Source organism: Ochotona princeps, chromosome X (genome assembly GCF_030435755.1).
Source record: "Ochotona princeps isolate mOchPri1 chromosome X, mOchPri1.hap1, whole genome shotgun sequence".
NCBI lineage: Eukaryota > Metazoa > Chordata > Mammalia > Lagomorpha > Ochotonidae > Ochotona > Ochotona princeps.
Window position 1 is genome coordinate 37,013,155 of NC_080865.1, and position 25,257 is coordinate 37,038,411.

Below are 25,257 nucleotides of genomic sequence, written 5' to 3' on the forward strand. Positions count from 1 at the left end.
ATGCTGGTGCAGATTCTGTAGGAGACTTACAGGCTCTCCTCTGAGGGATTTCAGCACCCGCCAGTTTATGCAGAGAGCTAGGCGATGGTGACTGGCGGAGCCAGGCTGAATCACAGAATTCACTTGACACTCAGGAGCTGAGGTTGGGAGGAGGCTGGACTGGGCTGGGCCAGGTTGCAGCACCCCCTGGCACACGCAAAGATTGAGATTGAAGGCAGTCCATGTCAAACAAGGCTGTGGCACCCAGCAGCACATGTGAGATCTGGGGCTGGGAGCAGGCCTAGTAGAAAAGCTTGGGGAACTTACCTGATAGGTTGCAGCTCTCCCTGGGGAACACAGGAGCTGGGGTTGGGGGTGGGCCAGGACAGGCAAGGCTGCAGGCTGGGCGAAGCCATAATACCTGTTGATATGCACAAGACCTAGGACAGGATGTGGGTTTCACTGGCTGGACTAGGTTTGCAAAACTCACCAGCAAGAGCTGGGATTGCAATTGGGCCATGCCTGGAGGGGGAGAAGTACCTGCCAGCACTCGCAAGACTCAGGTCTTGGAAGAGTCCAACTTGGGGGACTGCCCAGATAGGCTGCAGCTCCCATTGGTAAGTGCAAGAGCCTGGGTTGTGGGCAGATCAGGCTGGGCAAAGGCTGTAGCACCCTTTGGCATGCGTATGGGATGGGTCGGGGCAGGCTAGATTTGGTTAGGTATCAACAGATATACTTAGAAGAACTGCCTAGAAGAGTCAGAACAGGTGTGAGACAGGCCTTTTAGGCCAGAGCAGCCACTAGGTCATGTGAGAGCCATGTCTGATGGTGTGCCAGGCTGGTTTAGGCTATAACATTCGTCAATAAAGAGCCAGAATGTCTGCAGGCCAGTTGCGCTAGGCCACAGTACCCAACAGTGAGTGCCAGGTTGGGAGCCAACCATGTCAGGTTTGGCCACAGCATCCACCAGTGAGCCAGACCTGGGGGCAGTCCAGGCCAGACTGAGCTGCAGCACCTACTGGCCTATGCGTGGGCCAGGCCTACAGGGCGGGCCAGGCCTGGAGCGCAGGCCAGGCTGGGTCAGTCCACAGCACACACTGGCATGAGTGAGAAGCCAGACAGGGTTCAGGCCAGGCTGGAATGGACTGCAACTCCTGCCAGTTCACATGAGGACTGGTGCTAGGAGTGAGCAGGCTGAACTAGGCTGCTTCGCCTGCAGAGGAGAGCTGAATCTGGGGACAGAACATCTCAGACTGGGTCACGGCACCCACTGGCAAGTGCCAGGATTTAGATGCATGTCATGTCAGGTTGGACTGTAGTACCTCTTGGCAAGCATAAGTGACAGGGGAACTATGGGCATTCCCCTGCTGGACTGCAGCTGCTGCTGGTGAGCATGAGATCCAGGGATGGGGGTGGGCCATGGTGGTCAAGGTAGCAGCACCCATCAGCATGTGTGTGGGCTGGGTCTGGAGGTGGGCCAGGCTGAGCTAAGCTGCAGCACCCATGCAGGTGCTTGAGAGCCAGTTGGGATATGGGATGGACCAGGTTAGGTTGCAGACATACCAACACATGCCAAAAAGCAGGGCTGGGGGCAGGCCTAGTGGGAGTTTTTTAGGGTCATCCCAAATCGGGCACAGCACTCATTGGTATGCATAAAGACCAGGCATGTGGTAGAGTGAGCTGAGTGGGGCTGGGACTGGGGCTGAACTGACCAGGTAGCTGCATCTACCAATATATATGTTGACTGGTGCAGGTGAGGCACTGAACTGGACCCTGCACTAGCTGGTCCACAGAAGAGTCAAGTGTTGAGATCACCCCAGGTGGGATTTCTTGGAGAATTGCCCAATTATTATCTCTAAACTCAAATTGCAGCCACAGGGAAAATCACAGGATTTGTGGTCTCACCTTGAAGATCATTTATTGGGACTGGGCCTCCTCAGTCGCTGATGCCTTTGCAATGGACAGCATATCCCAGATGCACACGGGGGACATGACTGCCACCTCATTTAAACCAGTAGGGACCACTGAGTGCCTCATCAGAAGATGGAAAGCAGGAATGTTTGGACAATTCTCCTGGGCAAACTTGCAGCAAGTGTCTAGATCTATGAATATACAATGAGGTGAACTTGGTCAACCAACAGACAGACCTTGGAAAGATTTTCTCAACCCTGGTGCAATGAAGATAATGACATCTCAAAACCATCAAATCCACTCATGTAACACCCTCAGAACATTTTCCCCCACATCGTGGTCTCTAAGGTGCTATCAAAAGACGGTCCTGCATTCCCCATGCTGATGTAGTTTGACAACAAAGAGTGGTCTCCTCTCCCCTCACCCTGCCACCCAGCCGGGCAGTGAACCAGGAGAATAAAAAGAAAAGAACTGAAACATTTGTCTCACTCAACTCCATATCTTAAGCCCCTCCATCCTCATCAAAGACCCACATGGATGTACAGCCTTCTCAACTTTGTAAACAATATTAGAAATAAAATGCTCCCAGATTTTTCTTAAAACCTTATCAATGGTTTCCCTGTTAGAGGACATCAAATTCACACCATAAGTAGTCTCATCTTTGGCCACCAGGCTTCAGCCAGAACCAGGAACTGTATTATTCGGGGACATAGGCCCAACACTGATGCCAGCTTTTCTTTCGGTCTTGAGTGTATGGCCCTCCTCTTACCCTACCCACTGAGCCATCTTGTGTTCCTTTGTTCTTCCAGGTCCAGTCCAAACACCATTTCCTCTGAGAAGCTTCTTAAATAGTTCTCCCCTCCCTTGAGGTGCTTTCACAGCCTCCTAGGTTTCCCATGATCACACTGCAGTGAAATTCTATGTTAGTCTTTCTACTACTGAGTTACTTGAGAACAGGCATTGTGCCTGACTCACCCCTGTGTGGCATTTGGCATGTGGTCAGTTTCAATACATGTTTGTCGAGTGAATTTCTTACAATGAAATACCATTTATGGCTCCAGTTTCATGCTCCCACAGCAAACTAATGGTATTCCCCTTTGGACATAGTATCAGGACAGACTTAAGTGAACATGTGAGATGATGACTAGAAGGGCAGCGTATCTCAAAGACCGGCTGTCTGATAATATTCCTTCCTCTAGGAGTAGAGTCGTGCACACTGTGAATCCTGTATGGGGACTGGCTCTAGAAGGCTGCTGCTGAATTCCTCATGAAAATCACAGATAAGATCTAGATGCCAGAAGTTGCCAGGCCCTCAGTAAGGTCTGGGATGAGAGAAGAGAAGCCACAGGAGGGTAAGAATTCGCTCGGGGCTTGTCTCATGGTGAGACAAGAGGGATCTGGCCAGAGTTGGCTCCTAGATCTGCAGGTAGAATGCCCTTGAACAAATCACTTCATCTGGGAGCTTGTGTCCCTCATGATAAAACAGGAGCAAAACCTCTCTACGTGAGGCAGGTATGAGGATCAAAAACAGGAGTTGAGAAACTGTCTTCTAAAGGATTAAAACACTTGTTTACAATGGCTTGGAGTTTATAAGTGTATTGATTTTTATTTGAAAGGCATTCGTTACAGACAGAAGAAGAGACAGAGACAGATTTTTCTGTGGATAGTTGTCAGTGGATCCGGGTCTTCCTGGCTTTTGCCAGAGGTCATGAGGACACAGCACACTGTGCTCCTGGGAAACTGGCAGGGGGGCTTGGCAAGCCAAGGCCCCACTTTGACCTGATAGTTGACAGACGACCCAGGACCAGATGTACATATCCTGTTTTCCTCTGCTTGGAAGATTCCCACCTTGCAGTGGGGGAGATGAGGGATTCAATTAGGAGTCACTACAGTCAGGTTGGTCTTGTAGGCTGCTCTCATCAGGAAGGATTGCATGTAAAACTGACCTTTAAGTTGATTGGTAGCTATGGGGGTTGGGGGAACCAATCAGGTTACCGTTACTAATGCTCTGGGCTTTCTGTTTTTCCACCCTGTGTATAAACTTTATTATTAGACTCCATAAACAGATCGATTGGTTGACTTCTGGTCGTCTCCTTTCTCCAGTGGTCTTCCACAGAGCCTCTGTCACCACCTTGGAATCTTCCAGGAGGACTGAGAAAAGCACCTTCATTTTCATCCACTGGCTTACTCCCCAAATAGCCACAATGTGCAGAGCTGGGCTAGTGTGAAGCTGGCAACCTGGAGCTCCTTTAGGCTCTCCCACATGGGTGCAGGGGCCCAAGGACTTGAGCCATCCTCTGCTGCTTTTCCAGGCACGTTAACAGGGAACTGGATCTGAAGTATAGCCTGGACAGGAACCAGCACCCATATGGCATGACAGCACCACAACTGGAGACTTAACCTACTATGCTATAGCACTGGACCCTGGAGTTTATTATTATTATCATCCAGGAAGGGCAAGTGGAGCTTCTCCAAGGTCTGACAGTACGAACATCAACAGGCTGGTTCACAAGGCTGAGGGACCTGGCTGGGGAGGCTCTTTCAGCTCTGGAACTTGCCTGGATCAAGTAAGTAGAGAAGAGAGGAAGGAAGGCAGCTTTGGTTAAACTTTGGTTCCTAGGAAGTGGAGAGAGCATTTGCCTGGGATTCTTCCATGCTACAATCAGATGAGAATAGGCCCTCATGAATCCTCCGGGTGTCTTAGGCTTGCCCCTTTCCCAAGTAGGTCCAGGACTGACTCCTCAAGAAATCTTCCCTCGAGCAACAGTTCTTCATTCCTTCATTTCCTGACCCTGGTCCCAGCCACCTGCTTTCTTGTGGGACCTACCACAGAGTTAATGCCTTTCTGGGTGGCTTTCTAATGCTTATCAAAATAATTAGGAGGGGAAGTTCTGGGGCCCAGCCTAGCGGCTAAAGTCCTCACCTTGCATGTGCCAGGATCCCACATGGGAGCCGGTTCTTATCCCAGCTGTTCTACTTCCCATCCAGCTCCCTGCTTGTGGCCTGGGAAAGCAGTCGAGGACTGCCCAAAGCTTTGGGACCCTGCACGCAAGTGGGAGACATAGAAGAAGCTCCTGGTTCCTGGCTTTGGATCGATTCAACTCTGGCTACTGGCAGTCATTTGGGGAGTAAACCAGTGGATGGAAGATCCTTCTGGCTATAAATCTGACTTTTCAATAAAAAATAATCTTTTAAAAAAAGAGAGAGAGAAGCAGCTCTGGAATCAGACCCTGTAGGTTTCAAGCCCACCACCAACATGCAGTACTAGCTGTTTGGGCTCTCATTTCTTTACTTGTAAAACAATTATAATCATAGCCCTTAGTTCATAGGTCTGTCGTGAGGGATAAATTACAGTCGATATACTAATATATAACTTTGTAATGACCAGGCACTGTTCTTAGCACTCCTCATTATTTGCATGTTTCCAGTGAAGAAAATTGAGCCTCAAAGATTGAATCATTTACTCAAGATGACATACTGATGATTAGCAGACCTGGATTTCAAGTCCTGTGTTTGCTTGAATACCTCTGACCTTGTACTAAGAACGCATTATACCGCCTTGGGGAAGCTATCCAGTTTGTCTGAGACCAGATACCTTATCTGAGAAACAGGCTGATGTTCATCCTTCTCAAGGCTAGAGGAAAGCTTAAGCCAAATCATATCTATCGAAGCTTTTTAAAAAATCACAAAGTGCTCTATAAATCCCAAAATGAAGTGCTGGTAAAACATACCAGTCTTGGATTTTTGTTTAAAAGCAACAAATTTCAAATTCTGTTTTCTCAAAAAATAAAGCAAATGCTGTCTGCAAGCTTGATGTTCCCAAAGGAACAACTAGAGCAACGAATTGTCCTGCTTTGTTCAGAACTCAGGTGGGCGGGTTTCCCAAGAGTCAAAACTTGCAGTGCTAAAACCAGGAAAATCCTATGCAAGCCAAGACAAATTGGTCAATGTAAAGAGAAGCCTGGCAAGAGAGATAGAGAGAAAATGTCAGACTCTGTGGTGAAGTGGGTTAATCCTCCCCCTGCGATGTCTACATTCCATAAGAGGTGTTCTATGGATATAGTTCTCTGCTAATGAGCCTGGGAAAGCAGGCAAAGATAATCAGCTTGCTTGGGCACCTACCACCTATGTGGGAGGCCCGGATGAAGCTCTTGGCTCCTGGTTTCAGCCTGGCCCAGCCTTGGCCTTTTAGCCATTTGGAGAATGAGTCAACAAGAGGAAGATCTTGCTCTTGATCCCACTCATGGTCTCTCTGTTATTGTCTCTGTCTCATCTCCTCTCTGACTCTCTCATATATAAGTCTGCCTGTCAAATAAATATTTTGTTGTTGTTGTTCTTACAGAAGGAAGAAGGAAGGAGGTGAATGTTTGAGTTCCTGTTCGGAATTGGGCAACATGTAGGAATTTTTGCATTTCCATCCCAGCTCTGAATTTAACTAACTTTGAACAAGTTTCTGGGTCTGAGGTGGGATAAGTCCAATGTGAACATTCTCAGAATCCTTTTCCGTATACGTGGATGTCTTTTTTCTTTTCTTTTTCTGGGTTGCATTTGTGGCACAGGGAGGCCAGAAGTAGAGGAGTCTGACCGAGCATTCCCACCCCAGCCCCACACCCCAGCTCCCACAGAGCTGAGTCCACATTTGTGGACTCCTGTTGAAGTTTCGCCAGCCTGATTTTCACCATGAGCATCTCTGGGGACCTATCATCAATCTTAGAAAAACAGCTACACACTTGGATTCTCTGTGAACAAGGCAGGCTATGGGAGAGCCTCGCAAGAATGTGTGGGCAGCTTCCTGAGGGAGCCTGGGACCAGAGACAAGCCAGATTAGCTACATTCCATAGCTCCTTGCCAGCACATACACACTGAAAAAAAAAAAAAAAAAACAGGATCAAAGTTCGATTATAGCTGTGTTTGCCAAGGGACAATAATATTTAGGTTTTGACAAAAACAAGTTAGAAGAAATTCCATTAAAAGTTATCCCTGCTTTCACAATAGCTAATGTATAACCACTGCATTTGCTTTTTCAAGATAATGTGTTAAAGACATACAAATACCCCTGTAGAATGCGAGACCTCAGTGGCTTGGTCTTCCTTTCACCAGCCCCTCTGTTGCTGGGATCTTTTCTGTTTTTTCCTGCTCAAGTAAAACTTCTCACCATTGCCTCTAGTCTCATACATTTTCTTGGACTCCAGGATATCAAAATGGACCCATCTCCTCAGTTTTCCTGCTACATTCCTGCATTAGACCATGGGGATGAAAACTGTGTGGAATCAACTTTAACCCTTATTTCCTCTCACTGGGAGCAGTCACAAAGCCCCTTAGGATACAGTGGATGTTGAAATAGCAAACTGGGAGACAAAAGGCTGCGGCAGAGCAGATATGGCATTGTCTCAGGGACATAAGCCTGCCCCAGGAGCTGGTGATGGTGAGAACTTGGCCCACAACCACTTCCCTAATCATCCATACATGGACTTCAGGAGGAGAACAGTTTCCACGTTGATTGGCCCAGAGCCAGCTAGATCTTTCCTAAACTGCACTCCCCTCCCTTCGCCCCTAGTGGGTGTGGTCCCATGCCTTCTAGGTGCATTTTCTCTCCTATATTCTTTTTCCTTTTTCTTAAAAGAAGATTTAGGACCAGCGGCATGGCCTAGCAGCTAAAGTCCTCGCCTTGAACGCCCTGGGATCCCATATGGGCGCTGGTTGTAATCCTGGCAGCTCCACTTCCCATCCAGCTCCCTGCTTGTGGCCTGGGAAAGCAGTCGAGGACGGCCCAATGCCTTGGGACCCTACACCTGTGTGGGAGACCTGGAAGAGGTTCCTGGTTCTTGGCTTCGGACCAGCTCAGCACTGGCCGTTGTGGCTCACTTGGGGAGTGAATCATCGGACGGAAGATCTTCCTCTTTGTCTCTCCTACTCTCTGTATATCTGACTTTGCAATAAAACATAAATAAATCTTAAAAAAAAGATTTAGTTGTATTGGAAAGTCAGATTCACAGAGAGAAGGACAGACAGAAAAATCCCCCATTTGCTGGTTGACTCCCCAAGTGTCTGCAATGGCCGGAGCTGAACCCCACACAGGTGCCGGAGCCCCACACAGGTGCAGGGTCCCAAGACCTTGAACTGTCCTCTACTGCCCTCCCAGGTCATAAGCAGGGAGCCGGATGGGAAGTGGAACAATTGGGATAAGAACCCACACCCACATGGGATTCCAGGGCACGCAAGGTGAGGAATTTAGACACTAATCTACAGCGCCGGGCCCCTCTCCTATGTTCTTATGGGTTCATGAACACCAAGCCTTTCCTGCCTCGGTGCGAGTCTCAGGGACTAATACTGCAGGATGATGAAGGTGCTCTCAGTTCTTGTCTCACATCAAAGCATTTCCGCACAGACAGGTACAGTGAGTAAATATCATTTCACTATAATAAGAAGCCTCCTATTGCAGCAATCAGGATATGGCAGGGGGGCGGGGTGGCTTCAAGGAAGGAGTTGTCCCTGGGGAGCCTATGGATACTGGCATCTTTTATGCACGAAAGTAGCTACTTAAATTTAACCAATCAGGAGGGCAGCAGAATAACAGCTAACAACCAATCAATGAGCCAGAATAACAACCAGGAGGTTGTTAGTGTTAGAATTAACAAAGAGGAGACTGGAGTAACAACCAATCTGAGAGTTTGGATAACAACCAGGGGCAGGGATGAAACCCTTCAGCGGCCTGGGGTTTGTGATCCTGTCTAGCCTGCCCTTATGATTAAACTAAAAACCCATCAGAGGAGTAGGGATTGCTAAGTTTATCTATCCATTTCTTATGATAAAAAGCTAAGTGTTGCTATAGGCAGCCTTTGGTGAGGGGAGAGCACTTTCTCTACTCTTAAAGAGACTCTACCCCTTTGCTTATTCCTACAGGGCCCCAATCTAACTGCCTATTAGCCTAACTGCTCACTCGAAGAATAAAAAGGGGATAAAACCGGGTAGATTGTCCATGAACACTATATTCCTTGGAGCAATGATGGTAATTTAGGCTTCCCAGGGAAAGCTAAGCCCAGGGAGTAAATGACAGTGGTAAAAGTCCAGACTTTGAGATTTAGAATCCCAGGCCAGAAGCCCAGTTTTGTCATTTACTTACTAGCTTATAGAGTCTCATGAATTGATTCTATCCCTTCTTCCTCAATAAAAGAGCATGAATTAGAATGCCTTTAAAGGTTATTCTGGACCACCAATGCAACAGGGGACATGGATAGTTTGGTCAACTATCTGCATACGTTTGTCATTCACTTACATTTCCCTTCTAAATCAATGGAGTAAAACACATTCATAGGGGCTGGCACTGTGGTGCCATTCCAAATGCCAGCATATCCACAATCCTACAATGCCAGCATTCCAAAGGGGTGTTGGTTTATGTCCAAGCTGTTACACTTCTGATCCAGCTCTGTGTTAATGCGCCTGGAAAAAAAAAAAAAAAACAGTGGAAGATGGCCCAAGTGCTTGGATCCTGCTGCACATGTGGAAGACCCGAAAGAAATTTCTGGCTTCAGGCTTTGGCCCAGCCCAGTCTCAGTGGCTGCTGGCATCTGGGGAGTGAACAAACAGATGGAAGATTTCTCTCTCTCTCTCTCTCTTTCTCTAACTTTGCCTTTCAAATAAATAAGCAAAACTTAAAAAAAAAATCAGGGGGAGGCAGTGTGATGTCTCATTTAGCTAATCCTCTGCCTGTAAGTGCCAACCTCCTATATGGCCACCGGATCGTGTCCCAGTTGCTCCATTTTCCACATAGCTCCCTGCTTAATGCCTGGGAAAGTAGCAGAGGATGGTCCAAAGCCTTGAGACCATGAATCTCTTCGGAAGACCTGGAGGAGGCTCTTGACTTTGAATCAGCTCAGCTCTGGATGCTGGTGGTCATTTGGGGTGCAAACCAGTAGATGGAAGATCTTGCTCTCAGTCTCTCCTTATCTCCGTAAATCTGTTATTTCCGATAAATAAAATAAATCTTTTTTTTAAAAAAAGAGCACTTTCACTGAATTCCCACTGTGTATCCGACACTGAGCTAGCCACTGAGGGGATAATAGAAATAAATAGGACAGGGATCCTGAAGACACCAAAGGCCAAATATTATGTTAAGATACTGGAATGAGCTATGTTTTGGTCTTTTCCTCTACCTTTTTGCGTGGTATAGCTGCTATTTTTGATAAGTGATAAACTAATGTTGGTCAAGTCTACTTTTTACTAAACCCTATGCTAGGCAGCTTGCATACATCATCTTTTTAAAAAAAGATTTATTTATTTTTATTGGAAAGGCAAATATACAGAGAGGAGGAAAGAGAGAGAGAGGAAGATCTTCCATCTGATGATTCACTCCCCAAATGTCTGCAATGGCCGGTGCTGCACCGATCCGAAGCCAGGAGCCAGGAGCTTTTCCGGGTCTCCCACACAGGTGCAGGGTCCCAAGGCTTTGGGCCGTCTTCGACTGCTTTCCCAGGCCACAAGCAGGAAGCTGGATGGGAAGTGGAGCAGATGGAATTAGAACTGGTGCCCATATGGAATTCTGGCACGTTCAAGGCGAGGACTTTAGCCACTATGCTATGGCGCTGGGCCCGCATACATTATCTATTTAAACTTTGTGACAACTTTCAAGGGAGGTTGTCTGAGAAATTTGCAAACTGCGAGCTGGTCTTAACAAGCTAAGCCACTCGTGGAATGTCATGTAGCCTGTAAGTGAGTAGCTGAGCTAGAGTTTCAATTTGGTATGTGTGACACAAACAGGAGGATTAAGAAGGAACAGGTGAACAGGAAGATTTTATCACAATTTCTTTTCTAGTGCTGCATTATAATCCACCCTTTACTGATCAACCCAGTGTGTTCTCTTTCCCATGGTGCAACTGTGTCTCATCTGAGTCCAAGAAGGAAGAGGGTCTGTGTTGCAGACTTGGGAGTTAGCTTCATGTGCAGGTGCCATGAAATACTCAGAAAGCCTCACACACAGTAAACTTCACCCAAACTCTATCTTATTTGTATATTTAATTAGGGGGCTACACAGAAAACGGGACTGTTACACAAAGCAGGTTCTCTTTGTGTTCTTGTTTTGTTTGCTTTTCGGGTTCCGACCCCTGTTGGTCCTTGTTTGGTCTCCTCCCATACCTTCTCCTTATAGGAAATTTCCTGGCCCCACTCATGATGGATATCTCCTGGTGTGGAGTTGCTCATATTCACGGGTGAATGCATGCTCACTCTTTTAAACAAATCCTGCTCTCACTTTTCCACTATATTTTTGCCTCTTATTTGAATGTTTGTCTTTGTGGTGGCAAGAACTTAGAGTACAGAAATTGAGATATGTAGTCCCAGAATAACTTCACACCTGTCATATTTCAAAGCCAGAGCCACCCTCCAGGAAGTAGTCACCCTTCAATAATAATTGAAATACACAACTGGCTTGACTCTAAGACTGATTGTATTAAGCACTAGAATAAAGGTGGACACTTGAATGTACACAGAGAGGAATGAAAACAAAGTCAAATGACATCAGTGAGTGGAGAAAACACTTCTCAAAGCAACTTGGAGTCAATCATCGTATTTGAAACATTTGGGCCTTCCAAGTGTGCAGTCTTTTTTTAAAAAAAAAAAAATTATTTTTTTTGTTAAGTCAGATATACAGAGAGGAGGAGAGACAGAGAGGAAGATCTTCCATCCGATGATTCACTCCCCAAGTGAGCCGCAACGGCGGTGCACGCCGATCTGAAGCCGGGAACCTGGAACCTCTTCCAGGTCTCCCACGCGGGTGCAGGGTCCCAAAGCCTTGGGCCGTCCTCAACTGCTTTCCCAGGCCACAAGCAGGGAGCTGGATGGGAAGTGGAGCTGCCAGGATTAGAATTGGCGCCCATATGGGATTCTGGCATGTTCAAGACGAGGACTTTAGCCACTAGGCCACTGCGCCAGGCCCCAAATGTGCGGTCTTTGAAATACAGATTATGATCTGCACATAGAGAGGAAACTTTTTACCAGAAAGGATCTAAGTGTATGTGCTTTATTATTTGGGAAGTTGTTCATACATAGCCACGGTAGTAGTAAAGTTCCCAGGTTAACAGGAAACCGGGGGAGCGTTTATTCACTGTGCTTCCAGTTAGCCGAGGCATAATTAATGTTGGTTTTGGAAGGGCAGAAGAAGTGATTGGGGACCTGGGACAAGGCTTATGGGTATAGAGCACTGCTTCCCAGTTCAGTGGCAGTAACACTCCATGAGGTCTCAGTGATCTTGGTGCAATACCACGTGACTATTGCAAGGCTGCTAATAGACCCTATTCACAGGGCACTGCATGTGCTAGAAAGCACCCGCCAAGCACGTTTCCCACAATATCACATATAATCCTTCCAATCACCTCACTGCAGTGGTGTGAAAAGGTGTTATTTTGCAGCTAGAGAAATCTAGTTCAGAAAGACTAAGCAGTTCATCCAGGGTACTGCAGCTAGTTTAAAGCTGGGCCCCTATCTCAATGCCTTTATCAGACCCCAATATCTCTTCCTCAAGTTTCAGTTCCTCTATAAACATTAACTCACTAAATTACAATACTGACACAAGGGAAAAGCAAGCCAAGACCCTAACTCACAGAGGCTTAGGTTGTCCCCACAGTCAACACTTTTCAATGCTAACCTCTATACCAAGAGTTTTGCTGTTGAACACATAATTTATCTATAAACCTTAGGCAGACCTGAGCCTACTTTTACCATTCCAGAAGAAATTCCCTGGCCCTCTGTCACCAACCCATCAAAAGAAAGCTACTCCCATGGTGGACCATCCAGAGGCTCTTATTGTAATCTGTAAAATTCGTTGTGTTTAATGTCTTTGAGAGTTTAAGAACTACTTGATAGCTGCTGCCTTCTTGCTCTGTGCCCCAGAAATAAACTCCTGCTGTCTTCCACCAGTCCAGGTCAGAGACTAGCTTGCTGCTGATCAAGCAAGTGGACCCGGGAAGGGTGCGTTTATAGTCATTCCTCCACCCACTTTTGGGGTGTTCAAACTGGTGTTAGAATCCTCCTCGTTCGATCTGTAAAATTGCTGCTTTCTACTTTACTCTTTCACATCAACTAACAAACAAAAAAATCCCCCCAAAGGCAACATATTGTAAACATGTGCCTAAAATTACAACTCTTACATCCAGGAAAAAGACAAAATAAAAAAGTGACTTGGACCTCTAGTCTTAACACATGTTGCAGCCCGTTGGCTTATGACAGTTGTTTAAGAAAGATTTATGGAAGTAAAAACAAGTGAAATGGAGAAAAGTCGGGTTTTTTTTTTCTTTTTAATGTTCATTTTGCATTTGTGAGGAAATCATGATTTTACCTTTTTTGGAAAATAATGTTTGAAAAAAACATGTCGTTGATTTGAAAGTCAGAATGACAGGAGAGAGAGAGAGAGACAAAGAGAGAGATCTCCCATCTACTGGTTCATGTTCCAAATGGACTCAATGGCCAGAGCTTTTCCAGCCAAAACCAGGAGCTTCTTTTGGCTCTGCCACATGCGTGAAGCATCCCAAGCACTTGGTCCATCTTCTAGTGTTTTCCCAGGCCATTAGCAAGTAGCTGGAATGGAACCAGAGCAAGTTGAAACTCCAACCGGCACTGCCATGGAGGATGTTGGCATTACCATAGGTTTTAGTGTTCCTTTCTTTCTGTATAAAGATTTTTGTTTTTGGAAAGTGAGGGTCACAGACAAAAAGGGAGTTGGGGGGAGAGATAGAGAGAGAGAAAAAATGTACTTCCATCTGTAGGTCACTCCTCAAGCGACTACAATGGCCAGGGCTAAGCGAGCCGAATCCAGGAGCCAGGACCTTCATCTGAGTCTCCATGGGTAGCAAGTTTTTCAGGGTACATCAGCAGGGAGCTGGATCGGAAGCCAGACAGAAAGGATTCAAACTGATATTCCAATGTAGGACATTTTATTACAGGTGGTGACAAAACCAGTTGCACTACAACACTGGCCCCAGAAAGCCCATTTTAAAACTTAATAATGCCAAGGTAGCCAAATGACATACATCCAGGCTCACATCTGTCAGCATGACCCATAGAATCAGTTGTTATGTACCAGTCCCTCTGAGGCTGTCTCTGGCCACCTGCGTCCCCACTCCAAGGCTGTACTGCTAGGTTGGGCACTTAGGTGGCAAAATAGGCCTTTCCAAGGAGCACAGAATCAGGCCGAGGTGTCAGGCAGCCAGACTCCTGGCTAGAACTTCTAATCCACTCATCTGACACAATTAGTATGTCTACTGGATGATAATTAATTCTTGTAGGCCTGGATTGTAGTGCCAGGCTCAGTCCCCAACTCTTAATGATCCTGAACTTAGCACTTGACCTCTCTGGCCATTGCCACCTCCCCTTCTCTCAGCGGAGACTTACATTGACTACCTTCTGGGGTCAACAATGCACATGTGCAGGACAGCCAACGTCTGCAAACAATGCACATGCGCAGGATAGTCTACATCAGTAAGTTGAAGTGTAAGAGTGGATCCCTGTGATCATTGCTCCTCACTGAACTTCTGAAGTCTGTCTCTCCAGCTGGCTCAGTCCTAGTGAGCAGGAGGAGTAGGAAGGAGGACAGCAAAAAAAACCATTACTCTCCATCAGCCTTGGACTCTGAGAACAGGTAACAAGAGTGAGCACTTCTTGTTATGCAAACAGCAGCACTAATAAATCTTGACTTTTGATCCAAGAATACTCACAGGAAAGAAATGAGAAAATCAACTGTGGTACCACTGTGGGTACCAGGAGCAAATTCTACATGTTGTTAAGGTTAGAGCAAAGCTAGTTGTTTAACACACTACAATGTAGACAAGGAGGAGAGCCCAAGTGAAGAGAGTATATTTTTCCCCCTAATTAGCAAACAATACCCTAGATTTTCAAAGCGAAATTCCTCACCACGGGAAGAACAACTTCCTTTGAAAACTCCTAACAAAGGTTTATAATGCCAGGCCACCAAATCAAATTTTCCAGATGCAAAATGCTCCTTTTTGGTCAGGATTAGGGTGAGAGTATTGAGTGCTCTTTGACAGTGCTGGTACACTGAAGAAATGGGAGCTTCAGAATAGCAAAGGGAATTTGCACCACTTTCTGGCGCTGAGACACCCCAGTCACCTCTCTCACCCCATTTCCTCTTACTTAAGGGATAATGAGCCAAAAGAAAAAAAGACAATTTTGCAGACTCGTGTCTTCCAGTGATTTGCTCTTTCCCATGACCACCTCCTAACCCCTGTAAATAATGCTGCTGATGCTTCAAAGAGACCCACTCCAATTACTGTGCATGGAAGTCTTGGGGTCCAGTGTGTTCAGAATTGTGCACTCATAGATCACCAGCAAGTCACTGACTGCATTCTCAAAGGGCTCCTCTGTGACTTGAGCTAAACACACAGGCAGAGGAAGATCTCACATTGGGATGGAAGGCAACCTGGACAACCCCTTTGGGTTTTGGGAAGACCTGCCACCGTTCTACCTCCTTTGAGAGTGGTTTACCCAAATGCCTCTGATTATGGCTAGACTGCCACGCTGCACTGAGCCTTAGTTGCTTCTTTACAAAAAATAATTGTTGCAGTCTTATTACAGGGATGCCAGCATTTAAAAAAAAATAGGTGTAAAATGTCCACCATGATGTCTGTCAAACAATACACACACTTGTCATAACTTGTTAAAAAACATTTATTTGTTTAGAAGGCGGGTGGTATGACAAAGTGAGAGACAGAGGAAGAGCAATGTTATATCTGCTGATTCACTGCACAAATGCTCGTAAAAGTCAGGATAGAGTTGGGCCAGGCAGAAGCCAGGAACCAGAAATTCCATTCTAATCTCCCATATGGGTGGTTTGAATTATCAGCAGCAGCTTTCCCAGGGGTATGCATTAGCACGAAGATGGATCAGAAACAGAGGAGAGGAGCTGGAACATGAACTGACACTCTGATATGGGATCCAAGCAGTGACTTAACCCAAAGTGCCACAGTGCCCATACTTTGTGATGCTTTTATTTTTTTTTGAGAGTAATATATTTATTTGCCTAGGACTTTCCTAGTTTTAGCACTAAAGTCTTGCATCATGAGAAATTCCTTCATGTCTGTCAAACTGGGATAGTTAGTCAACATTTTCAGCTATTGTTCCTCAAATCTCCAGATGAAGGCACAGTCCAATCACCACATGCCTTCATGTGTTTACAAAACCAGTCTGCTTCTGCACTTAATAAAGTACTAAATAATTATAAAATACGGACACATAGGTCCAACAAAGCATTGCAATTTTAGCATTTATTCTTGTCAGTGATTCTGTGGTTTAGAATAGTAACTCTCAACCAGGGGCAATTCCCCCTATCCGGCAGACATTTGCTAATGTCAAGAAATCAACCTGGGGGTCAGAGGTGGGGACATTGGGACACCTGAAATCTAATGGGTATGGGCCAGGGATTCTGCTGAACATCCTACAGTGCAGAGAACAACTCCAATAATGAACTATAGTGGCCAAAATATTGCTATGCTGAGGTTGAGAGGCTCTGATGTCGCTATAATGGAAGACTCTGAGCCTGGAAGAGGGTGAAAGTAGGGTAGGGCCAAATAGCTGGGAAGTGTTCAAAATAAAGTTCCTTTTAAAATTCTTTTGGTTTTATTTATTTAAAAGGCATAATGACAGAGAGATAAATAGAAGGAGAGAGACAAAGAAGAGGAGGAAACACAGAGATAAAGAGAACTTCCATCTGTTATTTCACTCTCTAGATGGCCACAATGGTCAGGTCAGGCAGCAGTCAGAAGCCTAGAACTCTATACAGGTCTCCCAAATGTGTGGCAGATGCCAAGGACTTGAGCCGTCAATGTACTGCCTTTCCAGACTGGGCATTAGCAGAAAACTGGGTTGGAAGCAAAGCCAAGATTCAAACTCAGGCACTCTGATATGGAATGCGAGCATCAATAATGGCATCTTAATTTATGCACCAAATGCCCACCCCCCAGATAGGGTTCTAATCCAGGGTGGTTGACCCTGGATCCGGCTTTGTTCTCACAGCATCACAATATCACTAACCAATGTTTTGTCACCTCATTTAGCTTATCTGTATTCTGGCAGGATAATCTATTAGAGAAAGAGTCTCCACCAATCAGATTTTTTAAAAAGTCAAAATTCTAGTTTCTCAAGAAGTATTAACTCTGTACTTGAAGGTCATTCCTTCCCACCCACCTCCCTTTACACACTTGGCATAGGGGACCAGCAAGTCAATGCGTGTAGCTTTTGGCATCTATAATAAGACTACCTTTAAAAAAAAGATTGTCTTGAGTTCTTCATTCCAAAACACTGAAGATCTCTTATAAGTTTCCTGCCCATGCAATTTAGCCCAAAGCTTTCATTTTACAGTCTAGAGAAGGGTCTGTCTCCCTCATTCTTTAAGGAAATGAGAGATAGGAACTAGTATATACTGCCACCTGCTGCAGAAATCAAATTACTGCAACCTCCAAACAGGCCATTCCATATCATGTGGAGGAAGTTCTGAATGCAGGTCAACACAATTTCTTTCCACTTATGTGCCCTTAAATATCACCCAATAGGTTCTCCCAATACCTTAGGATACTATGGAGGCGGGTAAGTATTACAAGGGAAGGGTGTTACAGGTCCTTCCTTTCCTCCCATTTGCCATCTCTTTTCTTCTGGTCCTGAGCTGAGGATATCTGCTTGTCTTAATTCTTCTCCCAACATTTATTGTCCTAGCTCCAATTCCCCCAATGCTTTTTCCTCTTCTTTAAATTTAGACTCTTGAGAAGCCAGCCACCACGTGCACGTGGTGAGCTGTCCCCTGGCCTGCCTGGGCTGGGGGGTGGGGGGGCTGCTCCCTCCGGGATAAGTACACCAAGGGGCAAGTCTCCAGGGCTGGACTGGGCAGGCCCAGGGCCCAGGGCCCACCCACCACTCTCATTGAGCGGTGAACGGGATTGGGGAGGGGCGCGACCTTGGGCCTGGGGGTTGAAACTTCCTGCAGCCTCTCGGCTACTGGTGGTGGGTCTCAGGACCGGGCGTCTCATGCCTGGATCTCAGACGCCAGCCACCACGTGCACGTGGTGAGATGTCCCTGGACAGCCAGAGCGCCATTTGGCGCCAGGCTCTGTCTGCTGGTCCCTGGCCAGGGAGCTGCTTAGGTAGCTCTAGGATGAACCCACTGAGCTTCTGGGATGTGAATCAGTCCTAAAGATTCCCAATGACAGGGCCTGGTGGCGTGGCCTAGCGGCTAAAGTCCTCGCCTTGAACGCCCCGGGATCCCATATGGGCGCCGGTTCTAATCCCAGCAGCTCCACTTCCCATCCAGCTTCCTGCTTGTGGCCTGGGAAAGCAGTCGAGGACGGCCCAATGCTTTGGGACCCTGCACCCACGTGGGAGACTTGAAGAGGTTCCAGGTTCCCAGCTTCGGATCAGCACAGCACTGGCCGTTGTGGCTCACTTGGGGAGTGAATCATCGGACGGAAGATCTTCCTCTCTGTCTCTCCTCCTCTCTGTATATCTGACTTTGCAATAAAAATGGATAAATCTTTAAAAAAAAAAAAGATTCCCAATGACAGTAACTCTTCCTCTGAAGAACTTGTAATTACTTAACAATGCTGAGCACCGAACACCACTCCATGCGAAAACTAAGGCTCGGGGCTTGTCCAGCAGGATATCCTATTACCTGACATGATGATGATCAGCAGAGGGGTCACATTAGGCAGGGCCATGACATTAACTAGCATTCGAGAACCATATACGAGGGTAGATTCTGTGGGGGATTTGTGGGCCAAACCCTGTGGAAATTCTAGCCCCACTGGCTAGTTTAAGAGTTGGGGTGGTGATGGACTAAGCTAGGTGTGACCAAGGAGCTTGCCATCAATTACAGGTAAAGGAACCCACAATAGTCTGGACTGGTCAAGGCAGCAGCACCCGAATGTGCATCCTGAATAGGGTGTGGGGTAGGCCGGGCTGCAACTTTCACCATTTCATACAAAGGCCAAATGGAAGGCCAGACTGCACCGGGCACTGGTCTAAAACCCAATGGCATGTATGAGAACTGGGTCTGGGAGGGGATCAAGTGGAGGAACTTGGGAAACTCGCCGGGCAAATCATAGCTCCCCATGGTGAACATGTGGTCCAGACCTGGGGGTCGGACAAGCTAGGCAAAGTAGCTGCAACAGCTGGCTAATGTGTCAATTGGTAATGGAACGGGGTGTGCTGGGCAGACTGAGCAAACCTTAGCCTACAAACGAAACTAGAAACCAGGATGGAGCACAGGTCATGTCGAGCTAGCCTCTTGCACCTACTGGTCTGTGTGAGCCAGGGACGCTAAGCCACAGTGTTTAAGGCAGAGGCCGGGACAGGTGAGGGGCTGGGCCAAGCTGAGTCAGAGCAACCACTGGCATGCGCGTGATCTTTGGCTGGGAACAGGCCCAGTTGGGGAGCTAAGGGGATACCCTAGCTGGGTCGAGGTTCCCACCAAGGGGCGCGTGGGCTGGAATTGAGGCTGCGTTGTAGTCTCCCTTGGCACAAGTGTAAACTGAGACTGGACACACCAAGCCGGCTCAGACCCCAACACCTTCTGGTGTCCTGGAGGACCAGGGTAGATGTGAGATGGACTAGGCTAGGTCTCAACCGCTACTGAACCATGTGTGAGCCATATGTGGTTTGGACGAGCCGTGGCTGGGCTGAAACATCCAACAGTAAGAACCAGCTTGGGTTGAAGGCCAGTCAGGAAAAGCCACTGTTCCTGCTAGGACAGGAGGTCAGCTGAGTAGGTCTGGCTCAAGGACCCCCTGGTATGCACAAAATCTGGCATTGAGAGGGGTTCTGATGGAGGAGCCTGGGCAACTCCTCTGGCAGGACACAGACCCTGCAGGTCAGCGCAAGAAGCATAATAGGAAACAGCCCAGAATAGGCCATGGAATGTTTCCCACTGGCATACATTTGGCAAGGGTCGGAGGCAGACCAGGTTGAATCAGTTCACATCATCCATTGGTAAATCCGAGCACCAGAACAGAGTGTGGGTTGGGCCAGGTTCGGTTGCGACAAAAACCAGTCCACAATACGGAATGCCAAGGAGAGGTTACCTGTATCAGATGTGACCACAGCACCCAACAAGCACGCGTGAGAACCAGGAAGGGAGGGGGCAGAGCCGGCAGGTGAATAAGGGGTGGGGGGGGTTCCCTTGCTGGACAGCTACTCCCACTGGAGAGCATGGGCTGGGATGGGGGCACACCAGACTAAGACGGGCTACAACATCTGTGGGCCTCATGTGGACTAGATCAGGAAAAAGCCAGGCTGGGCGTATTATTCCTACTGATGCAAACAAAATTAGAGTGGGTGAGGGTTGTTTGGGCTTAGCCACAGCATCAGCTGGCAGAAGCTGGCACTGGGGGCTAATTCTGTCAAGTCACACTACAGAACCACCTAGAGAGTGCATAATCCGGGAGTAAGAGCAACCTGAGAGGGAAATAGTGGGCTCCTCCCTCTTGAGTTACCACTACCATGGGAGGGCATGAAAACTAGGACGGGGGCTGGGGTGGCTAGACAGAGAGGCACTCAACAACATCTGTGAGGACTGGATAGTTGAGTTGGTTATATTGAACTGAACTTCAATATCCACTGACATGTACGAGACCCAAATGGGATGTGGGACAGACTGGACTAGTCTGCTATACACACTGGCAAACCAGGGTAGGGAGCGGGCCTGGTGGAGGTTATTGTGGGTTGCTCTGACTGGGCTGCAGCTCCCATTGGTTTATGTGAGCGCCGAGTATGTACTGGACAGAACCAGGCTGGACTGCAACACCCATTGTTTCCAGTGGAAGTTGAGGCTGAAAACAGAACCAACCCAGCAATTGCAACCACCAGCTTATCGGGGTGATGGACTGTGGCGGGCCCTGTACTTGCTAGTACATACAAGAATCTGGTCTGGGAACACCTCAGACAAAGTTTCTTTGGTGATACCCCCAATCAAACTGCCAGACTCAGAACCCTAACCATGAAAAGACAGAAGACAGAACATGTCAATCAACCACCTCAGCTATATGTTGGCAGTGAAATACTGGGCAAATGGAGACTCTATGATGGACTATGCCAATCAGTGAATTCTTCAACGACCTCATCGTGCTTGGAGTGGCGAGACTGGCAGCGATTCATAACTGGTGAACTATCAAAACCACTTGAGCAAGTATCTCAGAGCATGCATTACATCTGGGACCTGGGGTGGGTGTGAAACTGTGTGGGGCTTCTCCCTCAATATCGCCCTTTACCTCAGATACATGAAGGAAACAATATGGAAATAATAGTCTAACCCACTTTCCTATAGCCCTTGAACCTTTTTACCCTAATTAACTATGTAAAGATTGTCAAAAATATAAGTTGAAAAATGAAACAATTGAAAAAAAAAATTCATACTCTTGCTGAAGCTGATGGGGATGCTGCTAAACTCCAAAGGAATTAATATCGAATGAAACAGGTTCTAAATTAGAACTAGCCACTACATATACATATTTCTGTTACCTGCCAGGCCTTGGTAGGTGTCTGAATTTGGGATTCTACTCTTCCCTGAGGCAAGATGTCTTATCAAATGTTCTGGCCTGTATTACCTACTCCCATAGAAAATAACCTAGTCTACATTATACCAGTAGTCCTTGAAAGATTATTTTTACGACAAACATGTCACCATGATTTGGGAACTTACTAGATATGCAAGAAAGATGGGTCCCACCCTGACTTTCAAAATCAGGGACTCTGAAGGGATGAGTCAGCAAGTTGGGGTGTAGCAACCATCCCAGGTCATTTGGATACATGCCACCAGTTGAGAGTTTCTTCCCTGATGCCTTGGGTAGCGTTTCCAGGAGGGTAAGTGGTATCATCTGAGGGGATAGGAAGCAGTGCCCATCAGACAGATGTGGATAGTGCTGCATGGAGGTGCGCAATGCAGGCTTACCAGCAAAAATGCTGTCCCTCTTGCAGCCCACCAAAACAAATTAACACCTAAAAACCTGGAACAAAATATCACTTTCTTCCTAGCCCTCATACTGGTGTGCTATGGTGTTGACTCCCACAGGCTGGAGCATCTCTTCCCAACTCTGCACTCAGCGATCTCACACTGGCAGCTTGAATAAGCCATGGCGAATCAGCAAACAATAAAGAGTCTTTTTATGCTTCCCAGAAGGGCCTGGAAGCATAACAGTGTTAGTTATGCAGTACAACACTGCCTCTACAACAAACCCGCACAAGAATACTGTTGGGCCCAGCTCAGTAGCCTAGTGGCTCAAGTCCTCACGTTGTACGCGCCAAGATCCCATATGGGCGCCAGTTCTAATCCCAGCAGCCCCACTTCCCATCCAGCTCCCTGCCTGTGGCCTGGAAAAGCAGTCAAGGATGGCCCAAAGCCTTGACAGTTGCAGGCACATCTCCAACAGGCAAGTGTTTTAACTGAAGGTTGTGGACATACATGAATTCAAGCTGGGAGACCTGCACCAGTGTGGGAGACCTGGAAGAGGCTCCTGGCTCCTGAATTCGGATCGGCACAGCTCCAGCCATTGCACTCACTTGGGAACTGAGTCAACAACTGGAAGATCTTCCTCTCTGTCTCTCCTCCTCTCTGTATATCTGACTTTGCAATGAAAACAAAATAAATATTTAAAAAGGAGTACTGTTGTAACTTGGTTTTTTGTCTTGCGCACACACACATGGTAACAATGTGAATGCTCAATCATGGGAATGGCTGTACAAATTACAGTATATTCTCCCTGGGGAGAATATTACATAGCCACTAAAATGAAAGAATTCAGCAATACCAGATGACTTGAAAGCCTTCAATGAGGTATTGTTGAATGCAATAGTTAGAGAAGTCTACATGGTATGATCCTAATTTTGGAAAACAGATAATGTGTGCAGTAACAAATAAAAATGTTTGATCGTGTGTGGAGGAAACTATATAACAGCGTATCAACAGATTATGGCAATAATGGAAAAGAGGATTCCAACAAAGACACGGTTCACCCCAGCTGTAGGTAACTGCTTAGACTGCCTTGTGCCTGTGCAAGCATCACACCTGCTGGAGAAAAGCAGCCAATAGCTGGCAGGCATTCTGGGCCTGATTAATGCCAAATGTGTGTTAACTCTAGCAGTGTGCCAGCATAGTTGTATATTCTGTTCCTTTTAAAGCTATATGGGGAAGGTGGGGAACACAGAGCAGGGATACAACACCCAGCCACCATGCTAGGGACTACAGATTGCCCAGAGAAGGGTGTCTAGAGATGTATTGGAATGGTGGTGGCTGAGGGCCTGTGTCACTGTCCCGCAGCGATGGACTTGGTGCAGGGAGCCGATAATAACACGCGTGGACTCTGACTGATGGTCAAAGCCGAAGTTTTATTAATGGCATCAGACTTTATACACTGAGGGTCCTATGGGATAAGGGAGGAAGTATTGAGCTTATCAACACAACCCATCAACTGTTTCTATACTTTTGTTTTAAACTCCTTTTGCTTTGTATATTCTACCAAGTGTTCTCATTCACATGCTGTCCACTCAACTGTTCTCATCAAATGATCTCCAATCAGTTGTTCTCAAACAAATACTATCCAATCAACTGTAATCCTGTGTTCACTGACCTTCTAGGGTTACAATGTCCTCCTACAGGCATGTTTCATAGAGGAGAAATGACTTCGGGGCTTCTCCACAGATAAGGTCACTGCACTTTCGGGTAGGAGAGGGTGCTGAGACAGAGTGGTTTCAAGATGAAAGAGAACAGTAACATTGTTACAGCCCCTGTTTTCACAGTAACACTGTCACAGCACTCTTTTTGTTTCCCAGCTTGAACTCATGTATGTCCGCAACATTTAGTTAAAAGACTTGCCTGTTGGAGATGTGCCTGCAGCTGCCAATTATTTCCCCATGTATGACATCGTCAAAAGCCTGTAAAAAGGAGTTGGAAGAGAAGCCACCACTGAAGCAGACAATACCAAAAAGGAAGAAGCTCGTTCCATCTCGTCAATGGCAGCAGCCACTTGGCAGGTGATTTACCACAATGGTGACAAAGACGCAAAATTGAACATCCTGTGCAGCAAAAGGGACTTGGCAGCTGAGGCTGGGGACATATGGATGCGATTGGCCTCAGACTCAGCAGGAGTCCGCCGTGCTGGCAGAGGGACCGGGCCACACACCCCAGAGAGTCTCTGTTAGAGATGTCTGTCACCTGGGTGAGAAAATGGGCAAATGTTGACTGTGTGTGGACCTGTCAAGTTCAACCTTTCAGGAGCTGAAAATTTGAACAACTCCCATTTCTCTTCACAGAACCTACTGAGAAGCAACCTAGGGCAGCTGATGGTGAAGAGAGAGGCTTCCTGTGATGAGTGATGTTGGTACTAATGACAATGACATGAAACAAAGCCCTGGGGGGGGGGAGGGGGAGTGCGAGCACCAACAATTGGGTACAGTATCAGTCAATCCACACGGATTCCCTGAGGGAAAATTCCATCCTGTGGGAACTGCATCCAGAGGACAAAGCCAGTGATGTGGAACTAATGACCCCTGAAAAAAGCCAGCCTGCATGGAAAGGAGCATGGAGAATAGCTTGCTCTCAAACATCATGAGGCCCTCGAGCCACAGCTTCATGTGCCCTCTGTACAGCAAAGGCCTGTTAGTTATTTTAAAAGGTTGAGTTCTAGTTCTTATGATATTACAAGATTATTACGTGTAGCTAATTCCCGCAACCTGGTTCTTTACCGTGAGCTGAAAACACCAGACGCAACGAGGTATCTTAGGAGGTTTATTCCAGTGGGGGCAGGAACGTGGTGGAGAGGAAAAAGGGGAAGGGGAAGGGGAAGGGGAGAATGGGGAAGGGAGCCCAGAAGAAGACAGAGAGGAAGAGCAAAGAAAAGAGAAAGAGCAAAGAAGAGAAGAGAGCCACACCTGGGGGCCTTTTTGTCTGCCAGGTGTAGGGGGCGGGGATTGGGAGGGATTGAGGGCAAGCCCCAGGGTATTGGCAACTGCAGGTGAATGCCTAGGGATGATTGGTGAGTGGGCGGGATTGGGGAAGGGGCTGGAAGATCGGGGGTGGGATTCTCAGGTGGAATGCCAGGTTACATCTGATTGGTGGATGGCTGGACTGGTGCGAATTTCGTGAGCTGTTAGGAAGAAGACATGGCGCCGGTTGCAGGGTGGGATATTCGAATAACTCCTTACATTCCTCCCTTTTGTTATATATAAAGGAAGAGGGGCATTGTTCTCTATGGCTTCTAGGAGCTGTTTTCTCTTGGCAGTGGTTGCAGCCTGGTGGGAAGAATGGGAGATGGAGGGATGCCTCTAGTCCTGCAAAAGAAACTGGTTAATGGTTTGATTAAAAAAAAAATTTACATTTCAGTGGTT

The 25,257-nt window shown here is 47.0% G+C and overlaps 1 pseudogene; it reads left to right on the forward strand.

The window, feature by feature from the left end:
- The first annotated feature begins 497 nt into the window (after nt 1-497).
- Nucleotides 498-24,550, forward strand: LOC118760575 (zinc finger and BTB domain-containing protein 18-like; annotated as a pseudogene).
- The last annotated feature ends 707 nt before the right edge of the window (nt 24,551-25,257 follow it).